The sequence below is a fragment of the Nicotiana tomentosiformis genome, unplaced genomic scaffold (assembly GCF_000390325.3).
Source record: "Nicotiana tomentosiformis unplaced genomic scaffold, ASM39032v3 Un00008, whole genome shotgun sequence".
NCBI classification, from domain to species: domain Eukaryota; kingdom Viridiplantae; phylum Streptophyta; class Magnoliopsida; order Solanales; family Solanaceae; genus Nicotiana; species Nicotiana tomentosiformis.
In genome coordinates, this window is record NW_027174567.1 from 32,110 (window position 1) to 50,133 (window position 18,024).

The 18,024-nt window shown below is 37.2% G+C and overlaps 1 long non-coding RNA gene across 1 annotated transcript; it reads left to right on the forward strand.

Annotated features, from left to right (window-relative positions):
- Positions 1-16,207: 16,207 nt before the first annotated feature.
- LOC138903816 (uncharacterized) lies at positions 16,208-17,269 on the forward strand. Its single transcript, XR_011413173.1, has 2 exons — positions 16,208-16,529; positions 16,611-17,269. It is a non-coding gene; the product is annotated as an uncharacterized lncRNA (long non-coding RNA).
- Positions 17,270-18,024: the final 755 nt, after the last annotated feature.

Here is an 18,024-nt window from a genome sequence, read left to right on the forward strand (position 1 = left end):
CTCTGGTATGTTAAGGCTAAGCCCTTCCTTTATTTTGGCATGATCTCATAATTACAAGTGTTTGATAACGAGGCATAAAGAGAAGTTCATACTCCCGAAGTTATATACACCATCCTAGTCTCATAAATTACAGTATTTTTCTTATCGGGACTTCGTATTTAATTGAGTATTGTCTTCTTCCAATCAAGAGAGCAGAGTCCCTATATATACCATATTACAGTATTTTCATTACCATCGAGCTATAATCGATGGGCAGACCCCTATTGGGCAACCTATGATCAGATGGGAAGTTATATACCGAGTCTACTATGGTCGAGCGCCTATGAGCGAGCTCGGTTGGCAGAGATATAGAGCCTAGTATGGCCGAGCGCCTATGAGCGAGCCTACTACGGCAGAGTAGTTATATATATACCGAACATTATAGGGTCGGACAACTATTTTACTTACTATATTGAGAGAATTGAGTTAGTATCAGCAGGTAAGCATATCTTCAGATTATCTTTGACTCCCAATTACTTTCAGTTATTATATTATCAGTTCAGTTTCAACTTTCAGTTAATCTGTTGCCTTACATACTCGGTACATTATTTCCTACTGATGTCCCTTTTGTCGGGGACACTACATTTCATGTGTGCAGGTTCAGATAGACAGACGAGTAGACCTTCTCAGTAGGTGTTGCTCGAGTTCAGCTTGATCGGTAAGATCCGCGTCCTTCGGAGTTATCGGGTCTAGCATTTTATGTACATGTTGTGTATATATGTATATATATGTTATGGATAGGTCGGGGCCCTGCTCCGATCACAGTACATCCATCACTAGAGGCTTGTAGACATATTTTGTCATTTAGTGCAGTATGTTGGGCTTGTAAGCCTTGTATGTATATTTTGTTGGTTTGCCAGCCGTAGTAGTTATGTCGGCCTTATCGGCCCAGTTTTATATTGATGTTTTGTCAGCGTTCGCATGACATTATATGTTCAGAGTCCCTTAGTAGCAAGTTGGTACCCAAGGATAGGTGAGGCACCGGGTGCCGGTCTCGCCCCCCATGTTCGGGGCGTGACAAGTCTCTCCTTCCACGATGATATTTTGGTTCTACATGAGTTGTGCTTCGAACTTGAATGGGATGACATCTCCTTTGAAATATGCTTTATACTGAACCATGTTGGAAAGGTATGACTTGTTTCCTCCATGCTTGCATCATTACCCATTTATGAGCGTAAGGGTAGATGCCTCGCAGCCCCATCAATACTAAGTGAGTGGTTTATTTGGACCTGATGATGAACTCACTACTAGGAAACCATTCAAATATCTAATGCACTTGCTCGTCTTCCAGGTTGCTGAAGAAACGCACCCAACTTACAGCATTTCCAGGGTTTGCAAACCTATCTGGGATGAATGACATCTTCTTTGGATGATGACTGGCTATGTAGTCTTTCAGTGGCCTTCGTAGAAGCTCTTGGCGATAATCACCCCTCTAAAGTGTTCCAGCAGCCAAACCTGAGCAAGAGATTACAACCGTCAAAGTGCCCGAACCCATTCTTGCACCAATCTAGAGCATGGTACACCTCAGCTAAAATCATCGGGATGATAGTGTACTTCAGCCCCTCGATACTCTCTATTAAGTTCCTGTCGACCATGGCTAAGAGAGTATGAATTCTACCCCCTTGCACTGGAAAGATCAACAAACCCAAGAAATAGACTATGAAAACATAAGCACCATGGTGCACCTATCCCAAAGAGGTAATGGCTAGCTCCTAATGATGAAGGCAATATGATTTGCTATGCCCATAACGCTCATAGAGAAATTCAAAGGGGATGTACGATTTCTTCAGACAGACCAGTTTATCATTCTTGTTAAAACCCAACATTTTCAGAAAACCGCGTGGAGTGCGATTTTTTGGCACCAATAGTCCTAGACTATCCCATGGTAACTTGGCGAAAATCCTTATTTCTTCGAGGAGAGGAGCCATTTTTATATTGCTAAATCGGAAAATGACTCTCTTCTCACCCCAGAACATGGTAGTAGCCTCGATCAGTTCCCTGTTTGGTTGAATGTTCAACAAAGATGGCAGGTTACCCAATACCCTCCTCACATGATTGTTGTCACAGGGTGCAAGGTTATTCCACCAGGCTTCATTTTTTTCAAACAAATAAAAGTTAGCTCTTTCCCCTCAAGATTTGACTATTTATGCAATAATGATCAACATCTTGACATGTTTTCTCCAACTAATGCTCAAAATATGATGGTGTCCTTTGGGATTATGGAAATCCCGTTTGACTTTGGACAAGGTTCATCTAAGCGGGTTGATGCGTCAATGACATCTCAATCCGTACTAGGTTTAGCATGATTCATGTACATTTCAAATGAGAGTGTGGTTTCTAGAAAGGTCTAGACTGGTACTCTCAAGTGAACAACTAGAGAGGGAAAGGCACGGGACCGTCGACTACACCGCTGATCGACTAGTCTAGTGCAAATAAGCCTTTCTAGTCTAAAAGGGTGTTTTTTAGGAAAACACGGACACTCATCAAGCGCCGCTATGATGATAATAAGCACCAGTGGAGTATAATGTGGGAGCATGCTTTATACAAAAATAGTAACACGTTGCCAAATATTTACATGATGAAAGTGCATAAAAACTGTAAACAATATAAACTGGAGTAAAACGATAAAGGGAAAGACGGAAGAGAAAAGTAAGTTTAACTCATGAAAACATGCGAGATCGTAATGAAATGAAGCAAATAGGGAGATACAGATGGGAAAGACATGATGTAGTAGTCTTAAACAAGATGAAAGTAACTGAGGGAGATATGTTCATGTCATAGCAAATAAATGGAAATAAGGGGAGGGGATATGCCATACCAATTTAAACAAATAAGCGAAAGGATGTACATGTCATCAAATAATCCACATAAGTAAACTTCGTTACGGTACTAGCCTAAGTGTAAATCAATAGCAGAGTCGCCATGCTGTTATGCCCCTTATTCTCTTGAAAGCGGGTTTCTACATGTAACAACTCTTTTAAATGGGGTATTAAAAGAGAAGAGTAGCCACCAAATGATTTTTGGGTGCATTATGGAACCTATTCGCAAATAACTATGTTTAACTAGTCTATGTCATCAAAGATCATGTAAGGGATCAAATTACCTCAAAGAGAAGATGTTAGGCCCTCTTCGAGGTCAACAGATGTGGGTACCAGCAAAAGTTTAAACTATGTGGGATTTTTGGATTACAATAGTCCTAAGTGATCATATAAGTGAGGGTAAGACAAGGAATTTAAAGGTTCTATTATGAACACATGCAAATTAAATCGGGAAATAATTAGACTATATAGATAATCAGTACAAGTCTTTAGAGGTTGAAAGATACAACTTAATTATTATATATTTGATGAGTATATGTGAACAATAAACATATAAAGAAGGGGGGTCCCAAGTTTTTAGCCTAAAGGATCACCCAGAGCAACATCAGTAATACTTCGCAACTCCCTTGAGGTAGGAGTTGCTCATATTATTCAGCGGGCATAGACTATCATCTCCTGCTACCCGATTACTAAGTTAAAGTTGTTTACTTAAATGCGCTTTAATTCAATTCTAGGTCGTGTCCTACGCGTGCACTACCCGTCCCACGCCTACGGTCCAGGAGTCTTTGGACCTACTATTTGGGCTGTTCTAAACTCAAAAATGATAAAACTGGCATACATTCTGAACATATTGGACTTCACATAAAGAACATGAATGGCTCAAGTTAACCTCCACACATAAACAACAAATGCACGTGGGCAGATTAGGCTGTAGATAATTTCAGGATTAAGAAGCATTATAGCCGTTAGGTCGTATAGGCATGGTTTCTAGGTGATTCTGATTTCCAGCATTGTACTTGTAGCATTTCAGTTTTAGGCTAAAAGATTTGCAGATTAAAAGTATTACTTACATATAGGCATGGCATCTATATTATTCGTGCAGCGAGGCAATAAGATTGTTCGAAAACCCTAGATTAACGACGTTGATTTATAGTCGTGCTTTCTAAGACGAGTAACAATATCTTATAGATAGGATTTCTAACGGTTGACAATTGAAATTGATTTTGTCATACTTTATCCCTATAGACATGTCATATAAGTGTATCAATACAATGAAGAAACAAAGTAATTGCTTAGTTGATTAAGGTCATAGAGTCATGATATCTAAATGAGCAGTGTGCTAAAAGCAATAGAAGTGATTGATTGATTAATTAGTTGAAGCCCAATAAACATGGTATCTAGATGAGAGTTAGTAAAAACATATGTTGTTATATCCTATAGGCATGATATATAACATATAGCATTAGAGCAAATTGAGAAAATAACCAGTGATGTTTGAATCCTACAGGCATACTATCTAATACCATATAGAAGTGGAGCATGTGAACAAGTGAAGCACTTAGATTCTTATGGTCATGTTTTATAACAGTGTACAGGAATAGGGCATGTTGAGCTATCAAATAAAGGACTTAGACCCTATAGGCATGTTTTCTATCCTTTTATGCAAGAATTGAGTACACTCATTTCCCAAGTTTCACTAACTCCCCAATTGTATGTTTACAAATCATTACAGGCCCAAAATAAAGAATACATAGTCAAATATTACAACTAAAACGAATACAGGCCCAATAAATAGAGCAGGCCCAAGGCAGAATAACCCAGAAACATCGAGGCCTTCAATAAGCTCATTTTTTGCACAATTAGCAAACCCTGATCTAGGTACACCGTAAAACATCAGTGTGTATCAGTTGCATGACTCAAACTTGTGAAGAGGGGACTAACTTACCCAACAATGCAAAACTTAACCACACGAGTAACAAACTATACATAGGATTAATTAAACAACTTTTGAAGTCTACACACTGAATTCTCAAAGTCATAACTAACTTCAGTTCTCTCTAAAGCATATTTACAAGTTCATAGGGCATACAGAAGTCAGGTTCATGCTTGCATTTTTAGAAGCTAAGGTAACAGGATTGACCATCATAGGAAAACAAACTACTTCAAGTAAAGTTTCAAGACAAAGCATAGTCCAGAATTAGCATAAAGAACTTCAGACATGAGAGTTCAGTAGAATCATAGACATGAAACCAATAAAGTACAATCCTCACATGAAGATGTCTAGAATGAGAACCTCATAAAAATGGGATAACTAAACATGTTTGTGGACATGGTATACAAACAAACATTAATTAAGCATGAAGAAACTCCAACATGCAAAATACCAGTCATAATACAAAAGCTTAAACAACACCAGAACTCATAGTAGGCAAGGATACTTCAAGAACTGGATTATCATACCACACATAGGAGAAAAGGCTCGATATTGCATTGTTTACCTTGTAATCCATAAGTGGGACTAAATAACATAGCATTAAACTAGGCATGGAACACACATTAAAGTTATAATTAGCAGGGTAACACATTTTGGCTAACATAGTCGAGAACTGACTTTAGTAGAGTATTAAGTTAAATTGGAATTATCCAACAGGAACTAGAGCACATGAATTAGTCTATCACGAGAATGTAGAATAATGTAGGGATATCATCTCAGGGTGAGCAATAGGTATAAATATTCAGACACATAAAAACACACTAACCTAGACATGTTCGAGGTTGTGAGAATCATTCATGCTGAGCATATACCATATGCATACATCGAAGGTAGAAATTAGGCAAGTTCAGAGCCATGAAATAGTAGGGTAATATAGTAGCATATTGGTTCGCAAAGGTTTAAGTGGCACAGATGTACATATCATGAGTATAAACGAAAGAGGATGAAATTTCTAGGGCCAAAGCCACTTACCAGTTGTAGATGGACAAACAAACAAGTAAAAAGAAGCAGTCCTAGTAATATTCCAATCCTCAATAGCAAAGAACACCAGAACCCCAAAATCCCAGTGCATCAGTGTTCCCAAGGGTCTCAAGTGAACCCTAAGCAGTGCTCGCATCGAGAAAGGGCAAAAATTGAATTCCGATGGCCTTGGATTTCAGCCGGCCAAGGTCATAAAATAATGAACAGTAGGAGTGAGAGTTAGAGAGCAATAGCAGTAGTTTTACGTGGTGATCGTTGCAGTAGTCATTAGGACTTCAAGGGGAAGCAGGGAAAGGGGTTTATACAGTAGTGAGATCAAACGAGTAAACAAGGAAGTAAAATTAAGCAAACATAAATAAGGAAAGAAGAAAAATACACATGAAATCAGTAAAGTAACCGGAAAGGAAAGAAATCAAACTCCAAACCCTAATTAGGGTTCGGTGCTTAAGATCGGCCAATTGGTATAACGAATCAGGCCTTTCTTCATGTATATGGATGAAATACTGTCCAAATCTCCAAGATTGAAGTCGATTGAAGTCTGATCTGGAGATGGTAGTTGCCAGAATTGGGCAAGTACCTATGTAATACCATAAACATGTGACAAGTAGCGGAGAAACCTATATTTGGTAAGCAAAAAATGACGGAATCCCATTATCAATGGGATTAGGAGAGGGATTTAAGGGGGAGGCGGCTAGGGTTCTTCTAAAGAGAGAAGATGAGGGTTTAGAGGATTTGGGGGTGACTGTCTCAGAAGAATAGGTGTTAGGGTTTGGACCGAGGGTAATTAAAATGGGGGAATGGCATTGGGTCGTTGATCATTTGAGCATTTAATATCAACGGCCCGGATTAGAGGAGAAGCGGGGTGGGTCGTAGAACGGGTCTCGACCGGGTTATAATTAAATGGGTCATTTGGTTTTGGGCTAGGGGGATTAGGCCAAGGTCTTTTGAGGTATGGGTTGATATTTGGTTCCGCATATTGGCTTAGGATAGGTCTATGAAATTAAATATGCAAAAATCATTTAAAATAATTTATAAAAATGATTAATAAATAGTAAAAATATTATTTATGCAGTAAAATGCTGGGAAATAATTGCTTAACGTTATGAATTTATAAAACATATATGTGGGTGTAAATAATAAATTTGGATGATTTAGTCATCACAAAATAATTTGGAAAGGTAATTAGTAAATATTTGAACAGTAATGCAAGAAAATAAATTTTAAAGCCTTAAACAATTATGAAAAATTATAGAAAATATTTATATGGCTCCTGTCAATTGGTGATAATGCAAAAATGATATTTATAAACTATGAGGGCAAAATTGGGTATCAAAAAGAATAAATCATACTTTCCGACCATAAGATACCAACTGGAAATAATGTAGACTTCTGAAAGACGTGCTACCAGCAAAATCGCACATGAATAGGGATAATCATCATTGAGAGGACTTAGAACTACTAAACATTACAGTACAAGAGTCAATTAGAAAGAATGAGAGACTTACACTAATTCATGCCAAGAGAGAATGTTGCCCTACATACCTTGTTGGAGATCTAATTACACAATATGGTGGTTAGCTTCGCCTCTAATGAATCTTCAGAATTGATTACACTAGATGATAATTCACACGACTTTAACTCCAATATCTTTGAGTTAAATCTTGGTAAATCCAGATTCACCTTCTACTTTGCCTTAATTTTCTAGGAAATTCTAAAGAGGCGTTGAGAGTATTTTGAGAGGACTTGTTCTGATGATAATTCTGGAATGAAAGAGAAAGAGCCTCACTTCCCTTTTTAATACTGTTACCAAGCATAGGAATTTACACGACTTCCACATGCAAAACAGGTTACCCCGCTCCAGTTGCTGCGGTCTGTTAGACACATGGTGCAGACCAAATGAAACGTGTGACCGCTTTCTTGATTCGAACGTGTCTCCAGCTGATTGGCCTCACTAGGATCCACACATACCATACTTTATTTAAGTGTGGGGTGGAACATCATCTCCTCTTCGGAACATTCATACCCGAATGTTGAATCGTGGCCCATGATGATAGTTGCATTGTTGCCTTACATAGTGGGGAATAGATGGGGGTACCTAGATTTTATGTCCTCTTCAGCTTCCCGCATCATCTCATACTTACTTTTCTTCCTCCAAAGTACATTAACCGAAGCCAATTCTCAGGTTCGCAGCTTATGGACTTGTCGATCTAAGATGGCTATCGTAATTTCGTCGGAAGATAAGTCTTCTGTAACTTGGATATCTCCAATAAGGGTGACACTGGATAGATCACTCAAGCACTTTCGGAGTATAGATACGTGAAATACCGAATGCACTGCTTCCAAATTCGAGAGCAACTCAAGCTCATAAGCCATATGACCGATAGTCCGCATGATTTGATATTGTCCGATATACCAGGGGCTGAGTTTGCCCTTTTCCCCAAATCTGATCAGGCCTTTCATAAGTGACACCTTCAAGAACACCTAGTCCCCTATAGCGAACTCTAATTTTCACAGCCGGTTATCCGGGTAAGATTTCTGCCTCCTTTGGGTGTCCAACAATCGATTTCGAATTAGCTTCACTTTATCTACGGCCTGCTGTACCAGCTTTGGTCCCAACAACTTTATTTCACCCACTTCGAACCAGCTAATAGAAAATCTGCACTTTCGCCCATATGGGGCCTTATATGGTGCCATATTATACTACTACGGTAGTTGTTGTTGTTAGCAAATTCAATGAGTGGTAGATGATCCTCCCAATATCCCTTGAAGTCCGGGACACACGCTTGTAGCATGCCCTAGATTATTTGAATAGTGCACTTGGCCTGTCCATCGTCCTGTGGAAAGAAGGTTGTGCTAAGGTTGATATTTGTTCCCAATCCTTTTTGGAATAATCTCTAGAAGTTAGGTGTAACTAGGCACCCCTATCTTATATGATGGAAATCGGAACCCCATGGAGTGGAACTATCTCCTTAATGTATATCTTAGCATAATCTTCCAATGAGAAGGTAGTCTTAACTAGAATAAAGTGATCCCACTTGGTGATCAATCCACGATAACCTATATATAGTTAAACTTTCACCAGTAGTGTGGTAATCCGGTAATAAAATCCATATTGATCACTTCCCATTTCCACATCGCAATTTCCATATTCTACAGCAACTCTCCCAGTTTCTGATGTTCATCCTTGACTTGCTGACATTTTGAACATCGAGCGACGTACTTGGCGATGTCCCTATTCATGCCATTCTACCAGTATAGTTATCTGTAAATCCCTGTTAAAAATTTCCTAATGATATAAGATTTTAAAGTGATCCAACGGTAGTCGGGAATAATGTATTCGAGTATTAAAGGAGATCCATAGGATACAACCACATCATTTTGAAATGGAAATATATGTTTAAGGTGTGTTGGAACATACTAAGGGGTTTTGTAAATGGCAAGAACTTGTGTGGAACAAACTGGATACATTAAGTGGAAAGGTTGTCTAAATTCACACAACATCCTACTTCAAATGCATTTTTAAACCAAACTGTAAAGACATAGGATGTAATCTACCTATAAAATTAAATCCCTTTGAGTCTAGTTTCCAACGCATCAAACCGTTCGTTATTTGGATATTTCTACAGACAGCTATGGCCATTTTACTGGACCTATGTCATATGAGCGCAGATGCGCGGTCGCACATATTTGGGAGTTTCTGCCTTATGTGCGCGGCCGCGCACGTAGGAGCCCATTAAATAACCCCAAGGCCGGGTAGAGAGAGGGTTTAAGTCATTTTTGAGCTAAAACCTGATATTTTCAGAGTGAGAGAGTGCCCTAGAGTGGGAGAGTGATCTTTAACAAATTGTCTTTCAATTCTTGCTCAAATATTTGAAGATTAACAAAGAAATCTCAAAAGATCTCAACTCAAGAGGTAAGATTCAAACCCCTAGTCTTCAATTTTGAGTTTAGGGTAAAAGATAGATGATTGGGAGTATGATTCTTGGGTGTAAGATTATTATTTATATATGCTTGTACCAATAAGGTTTGTGGGAAGATTAATGAGCTCAAATAAGTAAAGATTGTGTTGTGGAATGAAGGAAATCTTGTACAAGAATCTTGTAGCCAAATTTGCACACCTAGTGTTTGATAAAATGCTCAAATGAGCCGAAACTATGAATATCTTCCTAATTTGTGTTCAATTTTGTTATATCTTAAAATAGATTGGGATTGCTAGAATTTTCGAAACATTGTAGTAATTTAAGGAAAGTTCAAGGCGGGGTATGTTGGCTAAACCTTTTTTCTAGAATTAAATTCCATGATGTTGTTGTAAGTCCCGAGTTATTCTTTATAAATAACCTATTACGAATAAGCTTTGTGTTCAAAGGTATATGTTCAAAATGAGTTTCAGATGCTCTTATCATATGATGTTATCCTTCGGGAATGTGTTCAAAGAATGAGTTGGGTATAAAAATGTTATGACTCCAAGTAGTGTTTCAAGTGAAGGCTATTATGCCAAATTGTTTAAGAAGTCTCAATGTGCATGACTCTTAATTGCTCATAGGTGTACTAAAAGTCGTGATTAGGGATTCCTTGTTGTCGGTAATCTATATAGATGCTTGAAAGTGAAAGTAGCGAGTTGGGGATATGAAGTATGAAGTAGCGAGTTAGGGATATAAAGTGTGAAGTAATGAGTTGAGGGTATAAAGTGTGAAATAGTGAGTTGGGGATATAAAGCGTGAACACCATGCCAAGAATGAAAGTTATACTTGTGGCCAATAACGCCAACGAAATGAAATGATGTGTAAAATATTATGAAATGAGCCTTGATTCAACTATTCCAAATTGACTCCGAAAATAGAATTACCCAAAAATTTATGTACTCAAGTCATGTCCAAATGTGACTGTTCTAACTAATGCTATGCTTGTTAGGTATTTCCAATGTGTTTTAAGCCTTTACATATTTATGAGTTGAAATTGTGTATTGCCCTTTTGGGGAAAGGTACTTCAAGAATATTCTCTATGTTGATGTTTATAATGATGAGCCTTGAAAGTAATGAAATGAAAGTATAGAATATGAGATACGACCATCGTGCCATGAATGAAGAATAATATGTATGGAAAAGGGATCCAATGAAAGAATGGTGTTGTAAATAGTTGAAAGTACTAATGAAGTGCTAGTATGAACATGAAATGTGGTCGTTTTCCTGAATGAGAGTTATGAGGTGTTGTATGCCCCAATGGTTTCAACTATATTTTTATGCTTCTGAAATAATGTATGTAAATGACTTCGATGTCAAGTCATCAAGAATCATGAACTTAGATAATTACCTCAAGATGTCAAGTGAGTGAATAACAAGATGAAAGGGAGATGTCCTATGGTAAATGATGGTGAACCTTAAGAAAAGAAATTGGGCTCATGTGCCATTGAAATTGACTTATTGATTCACTATGCATGTGCTAATGTAATGAGCTATGTTTCTCTATGATGAGCATGAACATGAAGTGTTCCAATGATCCGGGAACTTATGACCTTAATATAATGTTAATCATGCCGCTTTGAGTTTATAACTGGTTATGTGCATAATGATGTGTTATGAACCCTATAGACGGGATATGAAACGCATATGTGTATAATATGTGAACCCTATGGACGGGTTATGAAATGCATAGGTGTATAATATAATATGAATGAACACAGTGAACGGTCTATGAAACACACAGGTGTATTGTATGGTATATGTGAATCATGTAAACGGTCTATGAAACGCACAGGTGTATTGTGTAAGTAAAAACTGTGAACGGTCTATGAAATGCACAGGTGTATTATATAAGTAAACACTGTGAACGGTCTATGAAACGCACAGGTGTATTGTGTAAGTAAACACTGCGAACAATCTATGAAACACACATGTGTATTACATGGTATATGTGAATCCTGTGAACAGTCTATGAATACACAAGTGTATTGTGTAAGTAAATCCTATGAATAGTCTATGAAATGCATAGGTGTATTGTGTATGAAATCCTATGAACGGTCTAAGAAACACATAGGTGTATTGTGTTTGGAATCCTATGAACGGTCTATGTATAATATGATATGTGAACACTAAGGACGGTCTATGAAATGCATAGGGGTAAGATAAGAGAGGGATATGGACGATCTAGTAACATGCATTGTTAACGCAGACATTATGTGCCATTTTCATTGGCCTTGTTTGTACATATTGTTTCAATTACTTTATATTATGTATTCCACGCATAGTTCATATGGCTCAGGTAATCCTAAAAGAAGTTTAAAATGATGTAAGCATAACGAGACCTGAAAATGTGAATCTATGGGATGTTTCATAGTTTTTGATGTACTTTATACGCCTCTTATTGAATTACCATGATTTGATATGTTGTTCTGTTTGCCTTACATGCGAGTACTATTCCACATGTACTCACGTCCTTTTTGCCGGGGGTACTGCATCTTTTAATGGATGTAGGTATACTTCTATAGGATGATATGGATCTTTGATAGGAATCTTTTGCACAACAGATTATCGTGAGCCTGCTACAATTCCTGTGGGCATTCGAGTCTAGTTGGTTTTATGTACTTAGGTATCTATTGTCATAGAAGCTCCATGTACAATGTGGGTCATTTAATTAAGTTTTGAGTTTCGTCATGTATTTATGTTCACATTATTTACAGCTATTTATAAAGATGTGTAACCATCATGAGAAAAGAATTTTTGGGCCATTGGGTTAAATGTATTGAATTTGAAAGTATGTTTTAATAAATGGCCATTGGGTCATTTAATAAAGATGTGTAACCATCATGCTCTAATTATGTTTTGATACATCATTCATGAGTTATGATGGGAGGTTGATGTAACGTAGGCTTGCTCGACTGGGTTCATTCGGTTGAGCGCCGGTAACGCTTCCCAAGTTCGGGGCATGACAAACTTGGTATCAGAGCATGGTTTAGGAGTCCTAAGGTGTCATAAAGTTGTGTTAGTCGAGTCCCTATCATGGGTGTGTTGACGGCCACACTTCTAATAAGGAGGCTACAACGACATTTTGGAAATGTTTCTCTTCTTCTATCCTCGATCGTGCGTTAAGGTTCTGAGTTAGTGTCCGAGTTCCCTTGTTAATATCAAGGAATGTTTGCACATCGTGCTACGAAATGATTAAGGCCTAAGGGTTAAAGGAATGACGCACAGGATAGGCACAATGTGTGAGGTGCCCAATTATCCTCGTAATGGAGGAAGGAAAAGTCAAGGATACGACCAAGGTAAGCAAGGTCATACAGTTAGCCTCGAGAGTCATGATTGTTGATTTCATGTATATGGTGCAATGTGGTATTATATATATGTTATTTATGATTGATTTCTATGATTCTCTGACTGGTGGATATGCCTAGTTACAGGGGAGACTCTGTCGAAATTTCTGAAACATTTTGGAGTTAGTCAAATTTGGGGGCTTGAAATGTTTGAAAGAAGAGTCGAGTTATGTTAGGTGTTCAGGGTGGACTCTACTCCTAATTAGAGGATGAATGAACCTAAGAGGGGGAGAATGTAAAGCCCCGTTAAAAATATCCTAATAATTTAAGATTTTAAAGTGATCCAACGGTATTCGGGAATAACGTATTCGAGTATTAAAGGATACCCATGGGATAGAACCACATCATCTTGAAATGCAAATATATGTGTAATGTGTGTTGGAACATACTAAGGAGTTTTGTGAGTCGCAAGAACTTGTGTGGAACAAGTTTGATACATTAAGTGTAAAGGATGTCTCAATTCGCACACCATCCTACTTCAAACGCATGATGATACCAAATTATAAAGGCTTATGAGGTGAGCTACTTATCTAATTAAATACCTTTGAGTATAGTTTCCAACGCATCAAACCGTTCGTCATTTGGATATTTCTACAGAATGTTATGGCCATTTTACTGGACCTATGTCATATGCGCGCAGATGCACGGCCGCACATATTTTGGAGTTTCTGCCTTGTGTGCGTGGCCAGATATGCGGCCACTTGCCCCAGTGCATGGCCGTGCATGTAGGAGACCATTAAATAACCCCAAGGCTGGGTAGAGAGAGGGGTTAATTCATTTTTCAGCTAGAACCTGATATTTTAAGAGTGAGAGAGTGCCCTAGAGTGGGAGAGTGATATTCATAAAATTTTCCTTCGATTCTTGCTCACATATTTGAAGATATACACGGAAATCTCAATAGAGTTTAACTCAAGAGGTAAGATTCAAACCCCTAGTCTTCAACTTCAAGTTTGGGGTAAAAGATGGATGATTGGGAGTACGATTCTTGTGTGTAAAAGTATTATTTATATATGCTTGTACCAATAAGGTTTGTGGGAAAATTTATGAGCTCAAATAAGTAAAGATTGGGTTGAATAATGAAAGAAATATTGTAGAAGAACCGTGTAGCCAAATTTGCACACCTAGCGTTTGATAAAATGCTCAATGAGCTGAAACCATGAATATCTTCTTAATTTGTGTTCAATTTTGTTATGTCTCAAAATAGATTGGGATTGCTAGAATTTCCGGAATGTTGTAGTAATTTAAGGAAAGCTCAAGGCCAGGTATGTTGGATAAACTTCTTTCCTAGAATTGAATTCCATGATGTTGTTGTAAGTCTCGAGTTATTCTTTATAAACCAACTATTCCGAATAAGCTTTGTGTTGAAAGGTATATGTTCAAAATGTGTTTCGGATGCTCTTATCATATGATGTTATCCTTCGGGAATGTGTTCAAAGCATGAGTTGGGTATAAAAATATTATGACTCCAAGTAGTGTTTCAAATGAAGGCTATTATGCCAAATTGTGTAAGAAGTCTCAATGTGCATAAGACTCTTAATTGCTCATAGGTGTACTAAAAGTCGTGATTAGTGATTCCTCATTGTCGGTAATCTATATTGATGCTTGAAAGTGAAAGTAGTGAGTTAGGGATATAAAGTGTGAAGTAATGAGTTGGGGATATAAAGTATGAACTAGTGAGTTGAGGATATAAAGTGTGAAGTAGATAGTTTGGTGATATAAAGTCTGAACACTGTGCCAAGAATGAAAGTTATACTTGTTACTAATAGCACCAACGAAATGAAATGGTGTGTGAAATATTATGAAATGAGCATTGATTCAACTATTCCCAATTGACTCCGAAAATAGAATTACCCAAAAGCTTATGTATTCAAGTCATGTCCAAATGTGGTTGTTCTAACTAATGCTAGGCTTGGTAGGTATTTCCAATGTGTTTTAAGCCTTTACATATTTATAAGTTGAAATTGTCTATTGCCCTTTTGGGGAAAGGTACTTCAAGAATATTCTCTATGTTGATGTTTATAATGATGAGCCTTGAAAGTAATGAAATGAAAGTATACAATATGAGATACGACCATCGTGCCATGAATGAAGAATAATATGTATGGAAAAGGGATCCAATGAAAGAATGGTGTTGTAAATAGTTGAAAGTACTAATGAAGTAATAGTATGAACATGAAATGTGGTCGTTTGCCTGAATGAAATTTATAAGATGTTGTATGTCCCAATGGTTAAACTATAGTTGTATACTTATGAAATAATGTATGTAAATGACTTCGATGTCAAGTCATCAAGAAACATGAACTTAGAGAATGACCTCAAGATGTCAAGTGAGTGAATAATGAGATGAAAGGGAGATGTCCTATGCTAAATGATGACGAACCTTCAGAAAAGAAATTGGGCTCATGTGCCATAGAAATTGACTTATTGATTAACCATGCATATGCTAATGTAATGAGCTATGATTCTCCATGACGAGCAAGATCATGAAGTGTTCCAATGATCCGAGAACTTATGACCTTAATGTAATGTTAATTACACGCTTTGAGTTTATAAGTGGTTATGTTCATAATGATGTGTTATGAACACTATGGACGGGCTATGCAACACATATGTGTATAATATGTGAACCCTATGGATGGGCTATGAAATGTATAGGTGTATAATATAGTATGAATCAACACTGTGAATGGTCTATGAAACGCACAGGTTTATGGTATGGTATATGTGAATCATGTGAACGGTCTATGAAACGCACATGTGTATTGCGTAAGTAAACACTGTGAACGATCTATGAAATGCACATGTGTATTGTGTAAAGCCCCATTAAAAATTTCCTAATGATTTAAGATTTTAAAGTGCACCAGCGGTATTTGAGGATAACGTATTCAAGTATTAAATGATACCTATGGGATAGGACCACATCATTTTGAAATGAAAATATATGTTTAAGGTGTGTTGGAACATAATAAAGTGTTTTGTGTATGGTAAGAATTTGTGTGGAACAAGTTTGATAAATTAAGTGGAAAGGATGTCTCAATTAGCACAAGACCCAACTTCAAACGAATAGAAATCCCTCAATATAAAGACTTAGGTTGTTACCTATCCAATTAAAGCCCTCTGAGTCTAGTTTCTAACTCTTCAAACCGTTCGTCATTTGGACAGTCCTACAAGATGTTATGACCAAACTACCAAAGGCTGGCAGAGGAGTGAACTGCGGATGCGAAGCATCCGAGGCTGCATCCGAAAGAAGGGCTAGCAGTGAAGTGCTACCATAGCATCCGGGGAAGCATCCGAAACCCAGATTTCGGGGTTCATTTTCCCCACTTCACATGGACAAATTTTGGAGCTCTTCTCCACTCTCTCAAGACCACCAACTCCCCTCTTGTTCAAGGTAAGCAATTCCTATTATCTTGGTGTGAAATTCCATCATTTCTATACTAGTATTGATGAAATCTACACATAAAATACTTAGATCTTCAAGAACTCAAAGGAGGGCTTTGCAAGATTTCTTCCAAAAGGTAATCCTACACCTTAAGACTTACATGTATGGATATATTATGGGAACATGTGTATGAATTAAGAATTAGAACTTATGGTATGGTGATTGGAAGCCATAAGTTCCCAATTTAAATACATAACCATTGTAGAGATTGAAAGGTGATTATTTGATGGGATTTTGTTGGCTGAGTATGGATGGATAGTCATGTATGTGATGTTGGAAGTTATGAATTGTTTAAGAATGATGGTGAGATAAATTGTTGGTAAATGGTAGTAGTTGGATGAACTAATTCTATGTTTAAGAGATGTAGAGATTCATGCCTACTAAGTGTTTGATAAAATGCCTAAATGGCCTAAACTATGGAATTTGTTACTAATGTTTTTCCCATTGGATGTTGTTATTGTATATTGAAGTTTCTTAGTGTAGTGGACCACTGTAGTATCATTAAGGGGCGAATTTAAGGTATGTTGGCTAAACTACTCTCTTAGATTTGAATTCCACGTAAGTTTCAAGTATGGTTGTCTCAAGTTCCTTATTCTATGTTCCGAGATGTTCCCAATAAATTTGATTGTCCCGAATAAGCATAGCGTCGAGAATTATATATTCAAAACGTGTTACGAACATTCCTATCACATTATTTTATCCTTTGGGAATGTGTTGAAGAATGATATGTGTAATAAAATTCTATGTCTTTGGGTCATGTTTCAAATGAAGGCTATGATGCCAAATTGTGTAAGAAAATCTCAATATGCTTAAGACTCTTAATTGCTCATATGTGTACCTAATGTCTTGATTGAAAATGTCTTATTGTTGATAATCTACAAAGATGGTTGGAAGTGAAATAAGTGAATTGGGGATATAAAGTGTGGCCCACGTGCCAAGAGTGAAAGTTATGAAATGAGCTGATGTGAGAAAGATTATGAAATGAGCTTTGATTCAACTGTACCATAATTGACTTCGAAAATAGAATTGCCTAAATGCTTATGAACTCAAGTCGTACCCATATGTGGTTGTTTTAGCAAATGCTATGCTTTGTGAGTATTTTCAATGTGTTTTGCTTTCTTACATATTCATGAGTGGAAATTGTGTATTACCCTTTTTAGGGAAAATTATTTCAAGAATAAATAGTGTATTATGTGTTGATGATTTTAACTTGCACATCAGTTGCCAATTAGTTTACTCTATTTCTCGAAAAGAAATCTATTATGCTTAAATTGTTCATTCTAATGAACTTAAAGTTTTGATTTCCAAAATATTATATATATTGATATTTATGATGATGACACATGAGAGGGAAGAAATAAAAGTGTGGAATATAAAATATGGCCACCGCGCCTTGAATAAAGAATCTTGTGAATGGCCAAAAGAGCTATGTGAATATTGTTGT